The 16,168-nt window shown below is 46.2% G+C and overlaps 1 protein-coding gene and 1 non-coding gene across 2 annotated transcripts in view; both read left to right on the top strand.

Moving 5' to 3' along the window:
• The window catches only part of LOC126295059 (voltage-gated potassium channel subunit beta-2-like), a 1,105,917-nt gene that overhangs the window by 920,443 nt on the left and 169,306 nt on the right, over positions 1 to 16,168 (top strand). The window lies entirely within an intron of this gene.
• Positions 8,369 to 8,442, top strand: Trnat-ugu (transfer RNA threonine (anticodon UGU)). Its single transcript has one exon. It is a non-coding gene; the product is annotated as a tRNA-Thr (tRNA).

Here is a 16,168-nt window from a genome sequence, read left to right as displayed (position 1 = left end):
CTTATTATTTAGCTACAATATAGCAGGTCAGCAAGTGGAAGCAGTTAATTCGATAAATTATCTGGGAGTACGCATTAGGAGTGATATAAAATGGAATGATCATATAAAATTAATGGACGGTAAAGCAGATGCCAGACTGAGATGCATTGGAAGAATCCTAAGGAAATGCAGTCCGGAAACAAAGGAAGTAGGTTACAGTACGCTTGTTCGCCCACGGCTTGAATACTGCTCACCGGTGTGGGATTCGTACCAGATAGGGTTGATAGAAGAGTTAGAGAAGATCCGACGGAGAGCAGCGCGTTTCGTTACAGGATCATTTAGTAATCGCGAAAGCGTTACGGAGATGATAGATAAACTCCAGTGGAAGACTCTGCAGGAGAGACTCTCAGTAGCTCGGTATAGGCTTTTGATGAAGTTTCGAGAACATACCTTCACCGAGGAGTCAAGCAGTATATTGCTCCCTCCTACGTATATCTCGCGAAGAGACTGTGAGTATAAAATCAGAGAGATTAGAGCCCACACAGAGGCATACCGACAACGAACGATACGAGACTGGAATAGAAGGGAGAACCGACAGAGGTACTAAAGGTACCCTCCGCCACAAACCGTCATTTGGCTTGCGGAGTATGTGTGTAGGTGTAGATGTAGATGTAGAACTCTTTATGACGTTGTGACTGTGGAGTTAGGGTACAGGAAACTGTGTGCTCGCTGGGTTCCAAAACTGTTAACGGAAGAACACAAAAAGTAAAGGTTGGGCTTTGCACTCTGCTTTCTCACACGCTATGCTGAAATAAGGTGACGAGTTTCTTTATCACATTGTGACAGGTGATGAGACGTGCGTTTATCACCATAGACCTGAATCCAAGCAACAATCAATGCAATGGCGCCATTGGAACTCGCCAAAAGCCGAGGATTGCAAAACGTCGATTCCAGCGAAGAAAATCGTGGCTTCTGTTTTTTAGGACAGAGAAGGCATTCTTCTGCTGGAATTTACGCCTCCTGGAACGACAATTAATGCTGCTGCACCTTACCAGACTTTGAAACGTCTTCGAAGGTCATTTCAAAACAAACGCAGGGGAATGCTGGCAAGTGGAGTCCGCTTGCTTCGTGACAAAGCTCGGCCTCACACAGCGCTCGAAATTGGACGTACTGGACCATCCGCCATACAGCCCCGACCTTGCGCCCACCGACTTCTGTGTCTTCCGTTACCTGAAGTCACATCTTGGTGAGAAATCATTCCGCGACGGCGAAGACATCAAAGATGAAGTTGAAATGTGGTTCCGACAACAGACGGCAACCTTCTATGACTGTGGCGTACAAAAGCTTGTGCACCGACTTGACAAATGTTTGGATAACGCGGGTGATTATGTCGAAAAATAACAAATAATCCAGTTAATAAGGTGTAACTGACGGTTTCTAAACAAATGTTCTGTTTAAGGACTGCAAGCCATTGTATCTTTACTTCTCGAAATACCCTCGTACAATGAATTTTGTTCTTTGATGGACACTCAAAATTTATTTTTTCCATACCTTTTCATAGGTGTTCAATATGCCCCTTTTTAGATGCACATCTTAGCGAGTATGTCTCGAGTTACAGCTTCCACAGCAGCTGTTATGCGATGTCTCAGTTCATTCATTGTTGCTGGTAATGGAGGCACATAAAGAGTCTTTTATAAACCGTCACAAGAAATAATCATATATAGTCACGTTCGATGACCTTGGAGACCAGTAATGTAAGCCCGAATCATTTGGTCCAGTTCGACCGATCCATCGCTTTAAAAATTCCCACACTTCCAGATACCAGAAAGTTCTGAAACATATCGAGCTGTGTGCTTCCTGTGTTCTCGGCAAAGAAAACTGGACCATACATCTTTTCCCGTGAAACTGCACAAAACACATTAAACTGTGGAGAGTCCCTCTCATGTTGTAGAACTTCCTGTGGTTGTTCTGTACCCCACCCTCCCATATTATGATGGTTCGCCTTTCCATTTAAATGGGATGTTGCCCCGTCACTAAACACTAAGCGTGGAGGAAAACTGTCATCCTCTATCTTGCCAACAACGAAACTGCAGAACTCCACACATTGTTGATAATATTGTTCTCGGGTATGCAGCCGGATCATAACGTCTTCATGACACAATATTTCCGCGGTCCAACTGGCCTCCATCTTCAGGTGTGTGTGCTGGTGCACGATCTCGCCGGAACTGACTTCCCAGCGCAAGCGGCGGCCCCTATAAAGGCCGCAGAGGACCCACAACGCGTGCGCGAGAAGGTGCCGTAACCGCCCTCTAGCGCAGTAGACATACCCCGCCGCCAGTGATGGAAACAGGCGAAATCGAGATATCGCTGTCAAAAATTAAAAAATTAAAAATAAATAAAAATTTTATTCCGACGATAGAACCACAGACCGTTTTTTTTAAATGTCGGATAACACTGGGCCCCAAGACTTACTTAAAAGAAAACCCTTGTCTCTATTAATAAGATTGTCAGATAACCGAATCTCTACGGATTCTTTTAAAATACAGTCCCAATAGCGAGATGCAGGGGCAACCATTTGTGTCTCGTCATGTAGTATTCTGTGTCCCTCGGTGAGACAGTGTTCCGCCACTGCAGACTTCTCAGGTTGAAGCAGCCTTGTGTGCCGCTGATGCTCAACACATCGCTCCTGAATGGTCCGGATTGTCTGACCAATATGTGTCTTTCCACAGTGGCAAGGGATCTTGTAAACACCGGGCTTCCTCAAACCCAAGTCATCCTTAACAGAGCCAAGGAGCGCTCTAATCTTGGCTGGCGGACGAAAAATACTTTTGATGTCATATCTTTTCAGAATCCTTCCTATCTTCGAGGAAATGCTCCCAGCAAAAGGCAGAAAAGCTACCGATTTGCAGGTATCTTCTGGTGGTTCAGGCGAAGGTCCAAACTGGAAAGCACGACGGATCTGTTTATCTGTATAGCCATTCTGCTTGAACACAATCTTAAGATGGTCCAATTATTGTGTCAAGCTTTCTCCATCTGAAATGGCATAAGCTCTTCTCGCCAACGTCCGCAGGACCCCCGTACGCTGGAACGATGGATGACAGCTAGAAGCATGTAAGTAACGGTCCGTGTGCGTAGGCTTTCGATAAACGCTGTGTCCCAGTGTCCCGTCATCCTTTCTGTACACCAGAACATCCAGAAACGGAAGCTTTCCATCATTTTCCACTTCCATGGTAAATTTGAGCCCTTTGTCCCCAATAGTCGCCAATCATTTTATGGAAGATTTTGAGGACATGGCGCTGAAGACGGCGTCCTTAAAACCAACCTGTTTTTGGAGGTGCGTTGACGATACGTTTATGGTGTGGCCTCATGGGAGAGAAGCTCTGGACCGCCTCCTAGATCATTTCAATTCCCTGCATCCTAGCATCAAATTTACCATGGAGGTGGAAAATGATGGAAAGCTTCCGTTTCTGGATGTTCTGGTGTACAGAAAGGATGATGGGACACTGGGACACATCGTTTATCGAAAGCCTACGCACACGGACCGTTACTTACACGCTTCTAGCTGAAGCATGGCGGCCAGTTGGACTGCGGAAATATTGTGTCATGAAGACGTTATGATCCGGCTGCATACCCGAGAAGAATATTATCAATTATTATGCCGGGAAAGCCTTCGTAGTCACTCCACACATTGTTGTTTGTCACCTCCACTAAGAGTTTGCACCAGCTGAAATTTGTGTGGTTCAGTGTGTAAGCGTCGACGCAACACGCGCCAGACGACCATCGGGGGCATGTTGAACAGCCCAGTTGCACGGCGAACAGTTTTCTGCGGGGTCCTTGTGAGACCGTGGCGGAAGCGTTCTAAGTCTGTGTCAAGACACGGCGATTTGCCTTTACACGAGCAACCTGCTTCTCGGAATTGTCTGTGCCATCGTCTAACGTCCTGTCCTATACGAGGATCCACGCCATAGCTAGTACGAAAGTCACGCTCAACAGTTGCCGGCCGCTGTGACCGAGCGGTTCTAGGCGCGCAGTCCGGAACCGCGCGACTGCTACGGTCGCAGGTTCGAATCCTGCCTCGGGCATGGATGTGTGTGATGTCCTTAGGTTAGTTAGGTTTCAGTAGTTCTAAGTTCTGGGGGACTGATGACCTCAGAAGTTAAGTCCCATAGTGCTCAGAGCCATTTGAGCTCAACAGTTGTTACTGACCTCCACCGCGCAAAACGTAGAACACAAAACGCTTTCTGTTGCCCCGACACCATTTTTACTACAATTGAAGTGGGCGCACACTGCTGCTACCTAGCGTTAACCATGTAAAACTAGAGATTTTGTTCTTTCCAACAGTGTGATGTTCACGCACCTATCTCAAATAACACAATAGTTATGGTATTTTTAAATCGGATGAGTCTGTTTGATACATCCTTACAATGTCTGAAGCATACAGGTACTGAATATATTGCGAAGATGGTATATAGATATAAAAAGTAGCTGGGATCCTGGCTTCGCTGAGGAAGTTCATATGAGATTTTTTGCTAGTTGGAATAAAATGAAGAGCTAAAAATGTTATAAAAAAACATGTTGTATTTATAACACTTGTGTAAGTACAAGGCCGGGTTGGCCGAGCGGTTCTAAGCGCTTCAGTCTGGAACCACGCGACCGCTACGGTCGCAGGTTCATATCCTGTCTCGGTCATGGATGTGTGCGATGTCCTTAGGTTAGTTAGGTTTCAGTAGCTCCAAGTTCTAGGGGACTGATGATCTCAGCTGTTAAGAGGTTCAAATGGCTCTAAGCACTACGAGACATAATATCTGAGGTCACCATTCCCCTATACATAGAACTACTGAAACCTAACTAACCTAAGGACATCACACACATCCATGCCCGAGGCAGGATTCGAACCTGCGACCGTAGCAGTCGCGCGGTTCCGGACTGCGCGCCTAGAACCGCTAGACCACAGCGGCCGGCCATCTGACGTGTTAATGGCCTAAGAGCTTTTAGCATAGTACTCGATAATGGCGTAAAAGCCGAAATGTAGATCGTACAAAAGAAAAATACAGTAATATGGACTCAAACGGCGGTGTATTCATTAAAAAAATACTACACGACGGTCGGTGAGCGCCATCGAAAACTTCCTACTTAGCAGCGCTTTTAAAATAGTGAACACATACATGCAATGTGCGTTTTGCTTGGTTTGTTTCCATTGCTCACCTGAAAATTACACCGCTGGTGGAAATGCATTTTCACAGATCGTTTCTTGTGCTCTTTTTTGACAAAATTCAGCATAATTTTCATTTCCTTATTTCCTCCTAGTGCCAATACTTTTGTTTTATTTGTGTTAATTTTCATTCCATATTTTTTTCCGTTAGTTGCAATGGTGTCCACCAAATCCTGTAATTCTTTTTCCCCTGTAGCTAGAAGGACCATGTCATCAGCAAACCTCAAACACCATACTCTTCTTCCTCCAATTTCTACACCATTGTCTTCTAATGAGCATTGGTCAATCATATTTTCCAAGTAGAGGTTGAAAAGCGCAGGTGATAGACAGCATCCATATCTTACTCCTTTTCCTAGTCCGATCCAGTTTGTACTTCCTCCTCTCACTTTAATTGAAACTTTTTGATTAAGATATAATGAGTTTACAAGTCTTCTGGTTTTTCATCCACTATCTTTTCCCTCATTATAGTCGCCAGCTTGTCCCAAACCACATTGTCCAATGCCTTTTCTAGATCGACGAAGCACATATATAGGTCTCTCCCTTTTTCAATAAACCTTTCTCCCAAGATTCGTAGGAGCCCTATTGCATCTCTGGTGCCCGTATTCCGTCTAAAGCCAAACTGCTCCTTGCCAAGATTCTCCTCCATTACTTTTTCAAGTCTTTTATTAATTATTCTTAACATCACTTTGGCTGCATGTGAAATGAGGCCGATTGTTCCGGCTCGCTGCATTTCTTGGTTTCCTGTTCTTTCGGTAATGGAATCATTACAGTTGTCAGAAAGTCTTCAGGCCATCACCCAGTGTCATATATTTTATTACATAACCTCAATATTGTGCGAAGTACAATACATTAATAACGGATGTAACCGCCAGGATGTTGTATGCAAGCGTGCAAACGAGCGTGAATTTTGTTGTACACGTGCTGGATATAAGTTTGTGGGAGGGAGTTCCACGTTCGTTCCACGTGGTCGGTCAGTACAGGGACGGTTATTGCTGGTTGTGCAAAACGTTAGAGCGATCGTTCGAGACACATCTGGTGATAATGCAGGCCAAGGCAACGCGCTGACTCTCTATAGGGCATGCTGGGTTACAACAGCGGTATGTGGCCAGGCGTTATCCTGCTGGAAAGCAACATTGTGGAATGCTGTTCAGGAATGGCAGCACAACACGTCGAATCACGGGACTGAAGAAAGAATTTGCAATCAGGCTGTGTGGGAGAACCACGAGAGCGTTCCTGCTGTCATACGGAATCGCACCCCAGACTGTAACTCCAGTGCGTGTAGCACTGGTTCGTTGTCGGCGCTCAACCGTTTGCTTGTAACCAACACACGGCCCTCACTGGCACCGAGGAGGAACCATCGTTCATCAGAAATTACAAGAGACCTCGAACCTGGCCACCGGTGAGTTCTCGCTTGACGCCTCTGAAGCTGCAAATGACGGTGGTTTGGGGTCTGTGGAAAGCACGCTGCAGGGCGCCTGGATCAGAGCTGTCCTTGAAGTAAACGACTTGTAACAGTTCGCTGGATCACTGTGGTACCAACTCCTGTTCCAGTTGTCGCTGCAGATGCAGTACAATGCGCCAGAGCCTTACGTCGAACAAGACGCCCTTCGTTCTCGGTAGTGCCACGTGGCTGTCCCGAGCCCTGTGCAAATTGGTTCAAATGGCTCCGAGCACTATGGGACTGAGGTCTTCAGTCCCCTAGAACTTAGAACTATTTAGACCTAACTAACATAAGGACAAGACACAACACCCAGCCATCAAGAGGCAGAGAAAATCCCTGACCCCGCCAGGAATCGAACCCGGGAACCCGGGCGCGGGAAGCGAGAACGCTACCGCACGACCACGAGATGCGGGCGAACTATTTTGAACACTTGAATGTTATCTCAGCTGCTTTTCCGAAACCTTTGACACAGTTTTATACATAATATGTTATGAAACCCAGGCAACAGGTTCACGGTAGAAAAGGATCAAACATCAACAAGTGGAAGAGAGACGCACCACATAGTTCGTCGTTTTCACCAAATTTATATTTATTAAAAAAAAAACCATACTGATCAGTTAAATTCGAGATTAATAACATGGAAACCACCAGAATTATAGTGACATATAAAGAGACAAACTACTGAAATTTACCAATATAGGCAAAAGAAAACAGTATTAAATAAACACACGCCATCTGACTTTATGAGAGTAAGCATGAAGTTTGAATCTTACCATCTTCATATATATATATATATATATATATATATATATGGACGGTGAGCCTTTACCATATAACGGGTGTTACAAAAAGGTAAGATTTTATGTGCACATGTGTCCGGAAACGCTTAATTTCCATGTTAGAGCTCATTTTAGTTTCGACCACCTACGCTCAATGGTGCACGTTATCATGTGACTTTACAAGTACTACACAACATGTGGTTCATGCACGATGGAGCTCCTGCACATTTCAGTCGAAGTGTTCGTACGCTTCTCAACAACAGATTCGGTGACCGACGGATTGGTAGAGGCCGACCAATTCCGTGGCCTCCACGCTCTCCTGACCTCAACCCTCTCGACTTTCATTTATGGGGGCATTTGAAAGCTCTCGTCTACGCAACCCCGGTACCAAATGTAGAGACTCTTGGTGCTCGTATTGTGGACGGCTGTGATACAATACGCCATTCTCCATAGCTGCATCAGCGCATCAGGGATTCCGTGCGACGGAGGATGGATGCAGGTATCCTCGCTAACGGAGGATATTTTGAACATTTCCTGTAACAAAGTGTTTGAAGTCACGCTGGTACGTTCTGTTGCTGTGTGTTTCCATTCCATGATTAATGTGATTTGAAGAGAAGTAATAAAATGAGCTCTAACATGGAAATTAAGCGTTTTCGGACACATGTCCACATAACATATTTTCTTTCTTCGTGTGTGAGGAATGTTTCCTGAAAGTTTGGCCGTACCTTTTTGTAACATCCTGTATATGGTAAAGGCTCACCGTTCATTTGACCATATTCTTCTGTGCGGCTGCACAAACAGTGCCCGAACTCTTACGGGAATCGGCAGTAAAGCCGCGAGTAATGAGTATAATGGACGGGGACACTACGAATGTAGTGCGGGACAATAAGTTGAGAATGTCGGTCTCACGGGAAGCGTGCAAGGGATAAGTCCCTGCAGTCGCGCTATTCATCTGTGTCCTCGGTGGCTCAGGTGGATAGAGCGTCTGCCATGTAAGCAGGAGATCCCGGGATCGAGTCCCGGTCGGGGCACATATTTTCAACTGCCCGCGTTAACTTATACCAGGGGTCTCCAAACTACGGCCCTCGAGGTCCGGCAAATCGGCCCGCGTTAGCTGGAGGCATATCGCGACCAATACACTGCGACATTGGCTCTGCTACTCGCTACAAGACTACATAACTAAACTTATTGTTGCGCCGCTTGAAATAACAATGCGTTGACATACTCTGCCTCTGTTACGTCTTGCAGTAATAGTGTTGCTAACAATGAGTTTGAGATTTCGTTAACTTTGCAGGACGCTTTCGTGAAGAATGTGCGGTGACATACTTTTTTTGTCGGTGAAATTCGCCAGAATAAAGTACGCCAGAATTTGGGTCATATACGTCACCAATCAAAATTATGTAATTAAATAAAAATCCTAGTTCGTTTCAGTGTTAGATATTCCCACAATCTTAGATTCTTGCGATTTCATCTTTCCTTTAGCCTTACATTACGGTAATCATGGAGTGCTAGGGTGCTTTAATCCCACTTCGTGGCCCTTATCACTTCGTCGAGGAGTCAATGTGGCCCGTGGACTAAAAAGGTTTGGAGACCCCTGACTTACACCAACGGCTGTATGCAGCCAGGGGTATTCATTTCATTGTAAGAACTAGTTGCGTAAAAATCTACTTTTAACGCAACTAGTGCGGTATTTCTTCGCATCGGCGTTCTTCAGAAACAATCGCTGAAAATGGTGGACAAAAATCTGAATGACAAGATTGGTCTTTGCGGTGGACGGAGACCTGCGAGGGGAAATTCTAACGTAATCGGCGCTACCAACAGAAACGTTTGGCTTCACCACACAATTTTAACACTACGACTGCTAGGTCGCTGGTGTTGGCAAATATGAAACAATAGGGAAGTCGACATGAAGTGTTCTGGACAAATCCGATATGTGGCGAAACGGAACAACGGACCCATCGGACACCTTTTATTGTGCCACTTACATGCAGTTACCATTGTTAGCAAAGTGATTATTGCCAAGCCTGAACATACATCATCTTCGTTTCAATTCTTGCTCTAAAGGGGAAAGGCAGGCTGCTAGGTTCTAGATGCGCAGAATATCTGCTAATAAATCGGTACTTAAATATAGGGCTAGGCAACGACCTTGCCGCAGTGGATACGCCGGTTCCCGTCAGATCACTGAAGCGCTGTCGGGCGTGGCCGGCACTTGGATGGGTGACCATCCGGACAGGCATGCGCTGTTGCCATTTTTCGGGGTGCACTCAGCCTCGTGATGCCTATTGAGGAGCTACTCGACCGAACAGTAGCGGCTCCGGTCAAAGAAAATCATCGTAACGACGGGGAGAACGGTGTGCTGACCCCACGCCCCTCCTGTTCGCATCCTCCATTGAGGACGACACGGCGGTCGGATGATCCCGGTGGGCCACTTGCGGCCTAAATACGGAGTGCTAAATACAGAGCTCTAAATGCGGCATTGTGTTTGCAATATGGAGCTGATATTATAGGCCATTAAATCGATAGTTTTTCCATCGATATATCGATACTTTTCTCCGGTCTACCGAGAGACGTCAGTGATGCATTTTTTAAATATCGATATATCAGATTCCACGGTATTTTTAAAAATACCAACAATCCTATCTCCGCAGCATTCTTTAAGCTACACGTGCCGCCCGGGTAGTGATAAATAGACAATATCGATACGGGCAGTCATATCATCTGTAAGATCTCCGGATAATCGCATACTGTGGCGCATCAAAGTCCCGTCTCACGGAGGTCACAAAACTACAGCGGGACGCGGCAGTTCTGGCTGGTCGGTATGGAAGAGGTTGTGCAGCTCGACATGTCGCAAACGATGCGACAACAAGTGTCTGTTACTGGGTTCCTACGTTGGTGCAGATTTCGGCTGAGCTCGAGCCCTCATTTCTGTCCTCGAATTCGCGGGTCAGCTACTTCGTGTTGGTCGATTAAGCTCACGCACCGCCCTCGAATCGGGCAATATGCAGTGTGTGCCGGGGGAAAGCGCCGTGGTGTGGAAATAAACACTTGAGGTCTATCGCCCACCATCGCGAGTTGTACAAGTGCTAACGACAACAAACCGATTGCCAGGTCCGACGTGCACACAACCGCTAGGCCAGGTTTAGAAGCGGCAATAAATATTTCCGAAATCCCCTTTCTGTGTTTGAGACCGAAAAACACTCGTTTTTGGGTCGGCGACTGGTGTTGTATTACGTTACACCACCTGACATATGCACACGCAAGTAGGTTACAAGGAGGGGGCAATTGCCCCTTTGTGATTTCTGGGGTACAAATTTTTCATTCACTAAACAGGGTGTAAATTTTAAATTGACAAACCAGTATAACCCGAAAAGTAAATTTCACACGAAAAAATGTGTAGAATTCAAAGTTGATTATTTTGGTTCAAGAATGGCTCTGAGCACCGTGGGACTTAACTTCGGAGGTCATCAGTCCCCTAGAACTTAGAACTACTTAAACCTAACTAACCTAAGGACATCACACACATCCATGTCCGAGGCTGGATTCGAACCTGCGACCGTAGCAGCAGTGCAGTTCCAGACTGAAGCGCCTAGAACCGCTCGGCCACCGCCGCCGCCGTCTTAGCAGTGCGGTCTATTGCCAGATCAATTTGTAGCAGTTTTGAAGCGGATGCCTCGAAGTGTTTCCTTCATTTTAGAAATCGTGTTGAGCTCATGAGGGGTTAAGACGGGGAGTGCATTGGGTGGTATAGCACTTACGTTAGCTACCCTATCAGTCAAACAAGTCAGTAACAGCTTGCCCTGTACGTGCTTGAGCACTGTCCTGCAAAATGATGGTTAGGTCCTGCAGAAAGTGTGATCACTTCTGCCTCTATGCTGGTCTCAGGCTGTGTTCCAAAAATGAACAGCATACAGACAGAAGTGATGACACTTTCTACATGACTTGATCATCATTTTGTAGGACAGTGCTCAAGCACGTACAGTGCAAGCTGTTACTGATTTGTTTGACTGATGGGGCTGCTAAGTGGTATACCACTGACTGCACTCGCCTGACTTAAGCCCTCGTGATTTCGATTTCTAAACTGAAGGAAACTCTTCACGGCATCCGCTTCACAACTGCTACAAATTCGTCGGGCAATAGACCGTACCGCTCGAACTGTCAACACACCCTGGCACTGCTAAGAGTAGCCTACGACTTCCACATCGCTGGCAACGGGTTACACACAATGTTGGTGACTACTTTGAAGGTAACTAAAACTTCGGAACAAATATCTATTTTGTACGAGTTGTAAGTAAATAGTTGGCACTATTAAAGTTCCAACCCTCGTATCATAAGCTCAAGTCCTTCGTCCATGGAATATGATAGACATGCGTAAACTGGGAACTTTCCCTTTCGCGGGCAACGACCCCACCGACTGAGGTTCCCAAGCACCCCTCTCAGTGTTACTTCCGCCAGTATCTCATCTCCTACATTCCAAGCTATGCAGAGTTCCCCTGCGAATCTTACAAGACTAGCACTCCTGGAAGAAAAGACGACTGAAAGGAAGACGAGATACTGGCGGAAGTAAAGCGGTGAGGAGTTGTTCTTAGTCGTGCTTGGGCAATTCATTCGGTACACCACCTGCCCGCGAAAGGCAAAGGCCCCAAGTTCCAGTGCCCTCCCAGACACAGTTTTAATGAGCAAGAACGTTTTAGCAATAATAATTACTATTATGAAATTACTGATCGACACTGCAATGCATAACATACACTACTGGCCATTAAAATTGCTACACCACGTGCTACAGACGCGAAATTAAGAAGATGCTGTGATATGCAAATGATTAGCTTTTCAGAGCATTCACACAAGGTTGGCGACACCTACAACGTGCTGACATGAGGAAAGTTTCCAAACGACTTCTCATACACAAACAACAGTTGACCGGTGTTGCCTGGTGAAACGTTGTTGTGATGCCTCGTGTAAGGAGGAGAAATGCGTACCATCACGTTTCCGACTTCGATGAAGGTCGGATTGTAGCCTATGGCAATTGCGGTTTATCGTATCACGACATTGCTGCTCGCGTTGGTCGAGATCCAATGACTGTTCGTAGAATATGGAATCGGTGGGTTCAGGAGGGTAATACGGAACGCCGTGCTGGATCCCAACGGCCTCGTATCACTAGCAGTCGAGATGACAGGCATCTTATCCGTACGGCTGTAACGGATCGTGTAGACACGTCTCGATCCCTCAGTCAACAGATGGGGTCGTTTGCAAGACAACAACCATCTGCACGAACAGTTCGACGGCGTTTGCAGCAGCACGGACTATCAGCTCGGATACCGTGGCTGCGGTTACCCTTGACGCTGCATCACAGACAGGAGTGACTGCGAAGTACTCGATGACGAACCTGGGTGCACGAATGGCAAAACGTAATTTTTTCGGATGAATCCAGGTTCTGTTCACAGCAACACGATGGTCGCATCCGTGTTTGGTGACACCTCAGTGAACGCACTTTGGAAGCGTGTATTCGTCATAGCCGTACTGGCGTATCACCCGGCGTGATGGCATGGGGTGCCATCGGTTACACGTCTCGATCACCTGTTGTTCGCATCGACGACACTTTGAACTGTGGACGTTACATTTCGGATGATTGACTGATCCGGCCTTGTACACTAACCAAAACGGCATTGCTGTTGTAATACTGCGAACGGCTGAAAACAAGGGGAAACTACAGCCGTAATTTTTCCCGAGGGCATGCAGAGCTTTACTGTATGATTACGTTGAAGATTAGGTGGGTTGATCACGTAACTAATGAGGAGGTATTGAAAAGGATTGGAGAGAAGAGAAGTTTGTGGCACAACTTGACTAGAAGAATTGATCGGTTGGTAGGACATGTCCTGAGGCATCAAGGGATCACAAAGTTAGCATTGGAAGGTAGCGTGGAGAGTAAAAATCGTAGAGGGAGACCAAGAGATGAATACGCCAAGCAGATTCAGAAGGATGTAGATCGCAGTAGGTACTGGGAGATGAAGAACCTTGCACAGGATAGAGTAGCATGGAGAGCTGCATCAAACCAGTCTCAGGACTAAAGACCACAACAACAACAACAACAACGATCCGTGGTTCTACCCTCCATTCGATCCCTCCGAAACCCTACGTTTCAGCAGGATAATGCACGACCGCATGTTGCAGGTCCTGTACGGGCCTTTCTGGATACAGGAAATGTTCGACTGCTGCCCTGGCCAGCACATTCTGCACATATCTCACCAACTGAAAACGTCTGGTCAATGGTGACCGAGCAACTGGCTCGTCACAACACGCCAGCTACTACTCTTGATGAACTGTGGTATCGTGTTGAAACTGCATGGGCAGCTGTACCTGTACACGGCATCCAAGCTCTGTTTGACCCAATGCCCAGGCGTATCAAGGCCGTTTTTACGGCCAGAGGTGGTTGCTCTGGGTACTGATTTCTCAGGATCTATGCACCCAAATTGACTGAAAATGTTATCACATGTCAGTTATAGTATAACGTATTTGTCCAATGAATACCCGTTTATCATCTGCATTTCTCCTTGGTGTAGCAGTTTTAATGGCCAGAAGTGTACATTTGTCTGACTGTTAGAGTACGCCAATTGGAGAGGACAGAGAATCGCTGACATAAGAACGAAGTATATCTCCGCTACCCACTGAGCATCAATGTGTGGAGTACGTGACAAAAACCATGGGATACCTCCTAAGATCGCGTCGGACTTTTTTTTTCGGCGTGGTGTAGCAACACGACGTGCTCCGGACTCAGCAACTCGTCGGGTGCCCCTGCAGAAATACTCAGCCACGTTGGCTCTTCAGCCGCCCACAATTGCGGAAGTTTTGCCAGTACCGGATTTTGTGCACAGACTGACCGCTCTACTATGTCCCATAAATGTTCGATGGGATTGACGCCGAGCCCCAATCATTTGCTCGAATTGCCAGAATGTTCTTCAAACAAACCACATAGACTTATGACTCAGTGACATGGTACATTGTCACTCATAAAAGTTCTTTGGGAACATGAAGTCCACGAATGGCTGCAGATGGTCTCATAAAGTGCGCGTCATTTACGACGGCGGCCGAGTTTAGGTTCGTTCTGCGCACCTGACGTCACAAAACACAGTCAGCCAATGAACAGAGAACGACGTTGCCAGAGCTCAGACTGCAGTGCAGAGCACGGGCGAGTGTCTTCAGTTTTAGAAATGTTCAGTCGTAAATAAAGTAATTGATCAAAAGCAACGTCTTGATAGCAGACTTTCTTTTATAGAAAGTTTGGAAAAAGCATTCTTTATACCAATTGCTTCATATTCTACTAATTAATTAAACCAAACAAGCCATAAGCCTCCTAATTCAGGCGACAGCAAGGAAAGGTGTTTGTATCATTCTCGCTAACCGCTTTTTCGCAATAAAGAACAGCGGTAATTGTTTATTTCCTATTGTACTTTGACGAAATGTGACTAATTCATAGCCATACCAACAGTGTTTCTCGGTATTTTGCGTGATGCTTTAAACTCCTCCAGTAGATCTATTGACTGATGAGCCACTTTAGCGTAATGGTTAAAGTGTATGGCGGCTAAACGGAAGTTTCTGAGTTCAAACCTTATTCGGTGTTTAATGTTTTCTTTATTTAAAAACAATATGGAAGTGTCTTACTTCATGAATTTTATTCGTTTGAATGTAATTTTTTGAAATCTCTACTGGCAACTAAAATCGACCGTATGGAAAGTATACGCTATGGACTTTTACCTCTGCAAACTGTTCAGAATTTCGTGCACATCTAATGCTGCAGAATAACTGCTTTGAACAACGAAACAAAATTAAGTCATTTATGGGGGGAAGGTATCAGTGAAGAAGATGTGTAAAAATCTAATTTTTGGGCCATATACTTTTTATGAAATCGAATGATAAAGTTTGTCAAAGCCGTGGGAACACCGTGTGTCAGCACAGGCGAGCAGTGCAGTGATGACAAAATGCGGGAAGCACGTCTCTGTAGCAGCGAAAGCGTTTATGCGGTCGTGGCGGCTTTACTTCATAAACTGCGCGCTCCCCCTTAAACGTGATTTTGCGAACTATGCTATACTATGGCGCTGCTTCTCTTGGCGCGTACAACTTGGGAACGCAGCAATCTCCCGCGTCTGGGCGGGGATGAGCGAACCGCAAAGATAAAAGAATTGAACTATAGTAGCCGGACAGAACCATATCCAGTGAATCATCGGTTCAGTTAGACCAGGGGACACAGTCCATCCCATGTAGACACAGTGCACACCATTGTAGCTTGCACAGTCGCTTGTTTACAACATGTGTCCATGGTTCAAAAATGGCTCTGAGCACTATGGGACTCAACTTCTGAGGTCATTAGTCCCCTAGAACTTAGAACCACTTAAACGTAACTAACCTAAGGACAGCACACACATCCATGCCCGAGGCAGGATTCTAACCTGCGACCGTTGCGGTCGTGCGGTTCCAGACTGTAGTGCCTAGAACCGCTCGGTCACCTCGGCCGGCTGTGTCCATGGCTTCGTGGGGCCAGCGTCACATTCGAACCCTACCACCAGCTCTTACCATCTGAAATCTGGACTCATTTGACAAGGCCACAGTTTAGGGTCCATCCAATATGGTCTGGAGCCCAGGAGAGCCTCTGCAGAGGATGTCGTGCTCTTACCAAAGGTACTCGGGTCGGTCGTCTGCTGACATACCTGGTCACTGGGTGTTTGTGTTGTTCTCATCATTTCAACATAATCTGTGAACGTGGGA

This window comes from Schistocerca gregaria, chromosome 11 (assembly GCF_023897955.1).
Source record: "Schistocerca gregaria isolate iqSchGreg1 chromosome 11, iqSchGreg1.2, whole genome shotgun sequence".
NCBI classification, from domain to species: domain Eukaryota; kingdom Metazoa; phylum Arthropoda; class Insecta; order Orthoptera; family Acrididae; genus Schistocerca; species Schistocerca gregaria.
The sequence above is the reverse complement of the archived record's forward strand: the minus strand, read 5'-3'. Positions and strand labels throughout refer to the sequence as shown.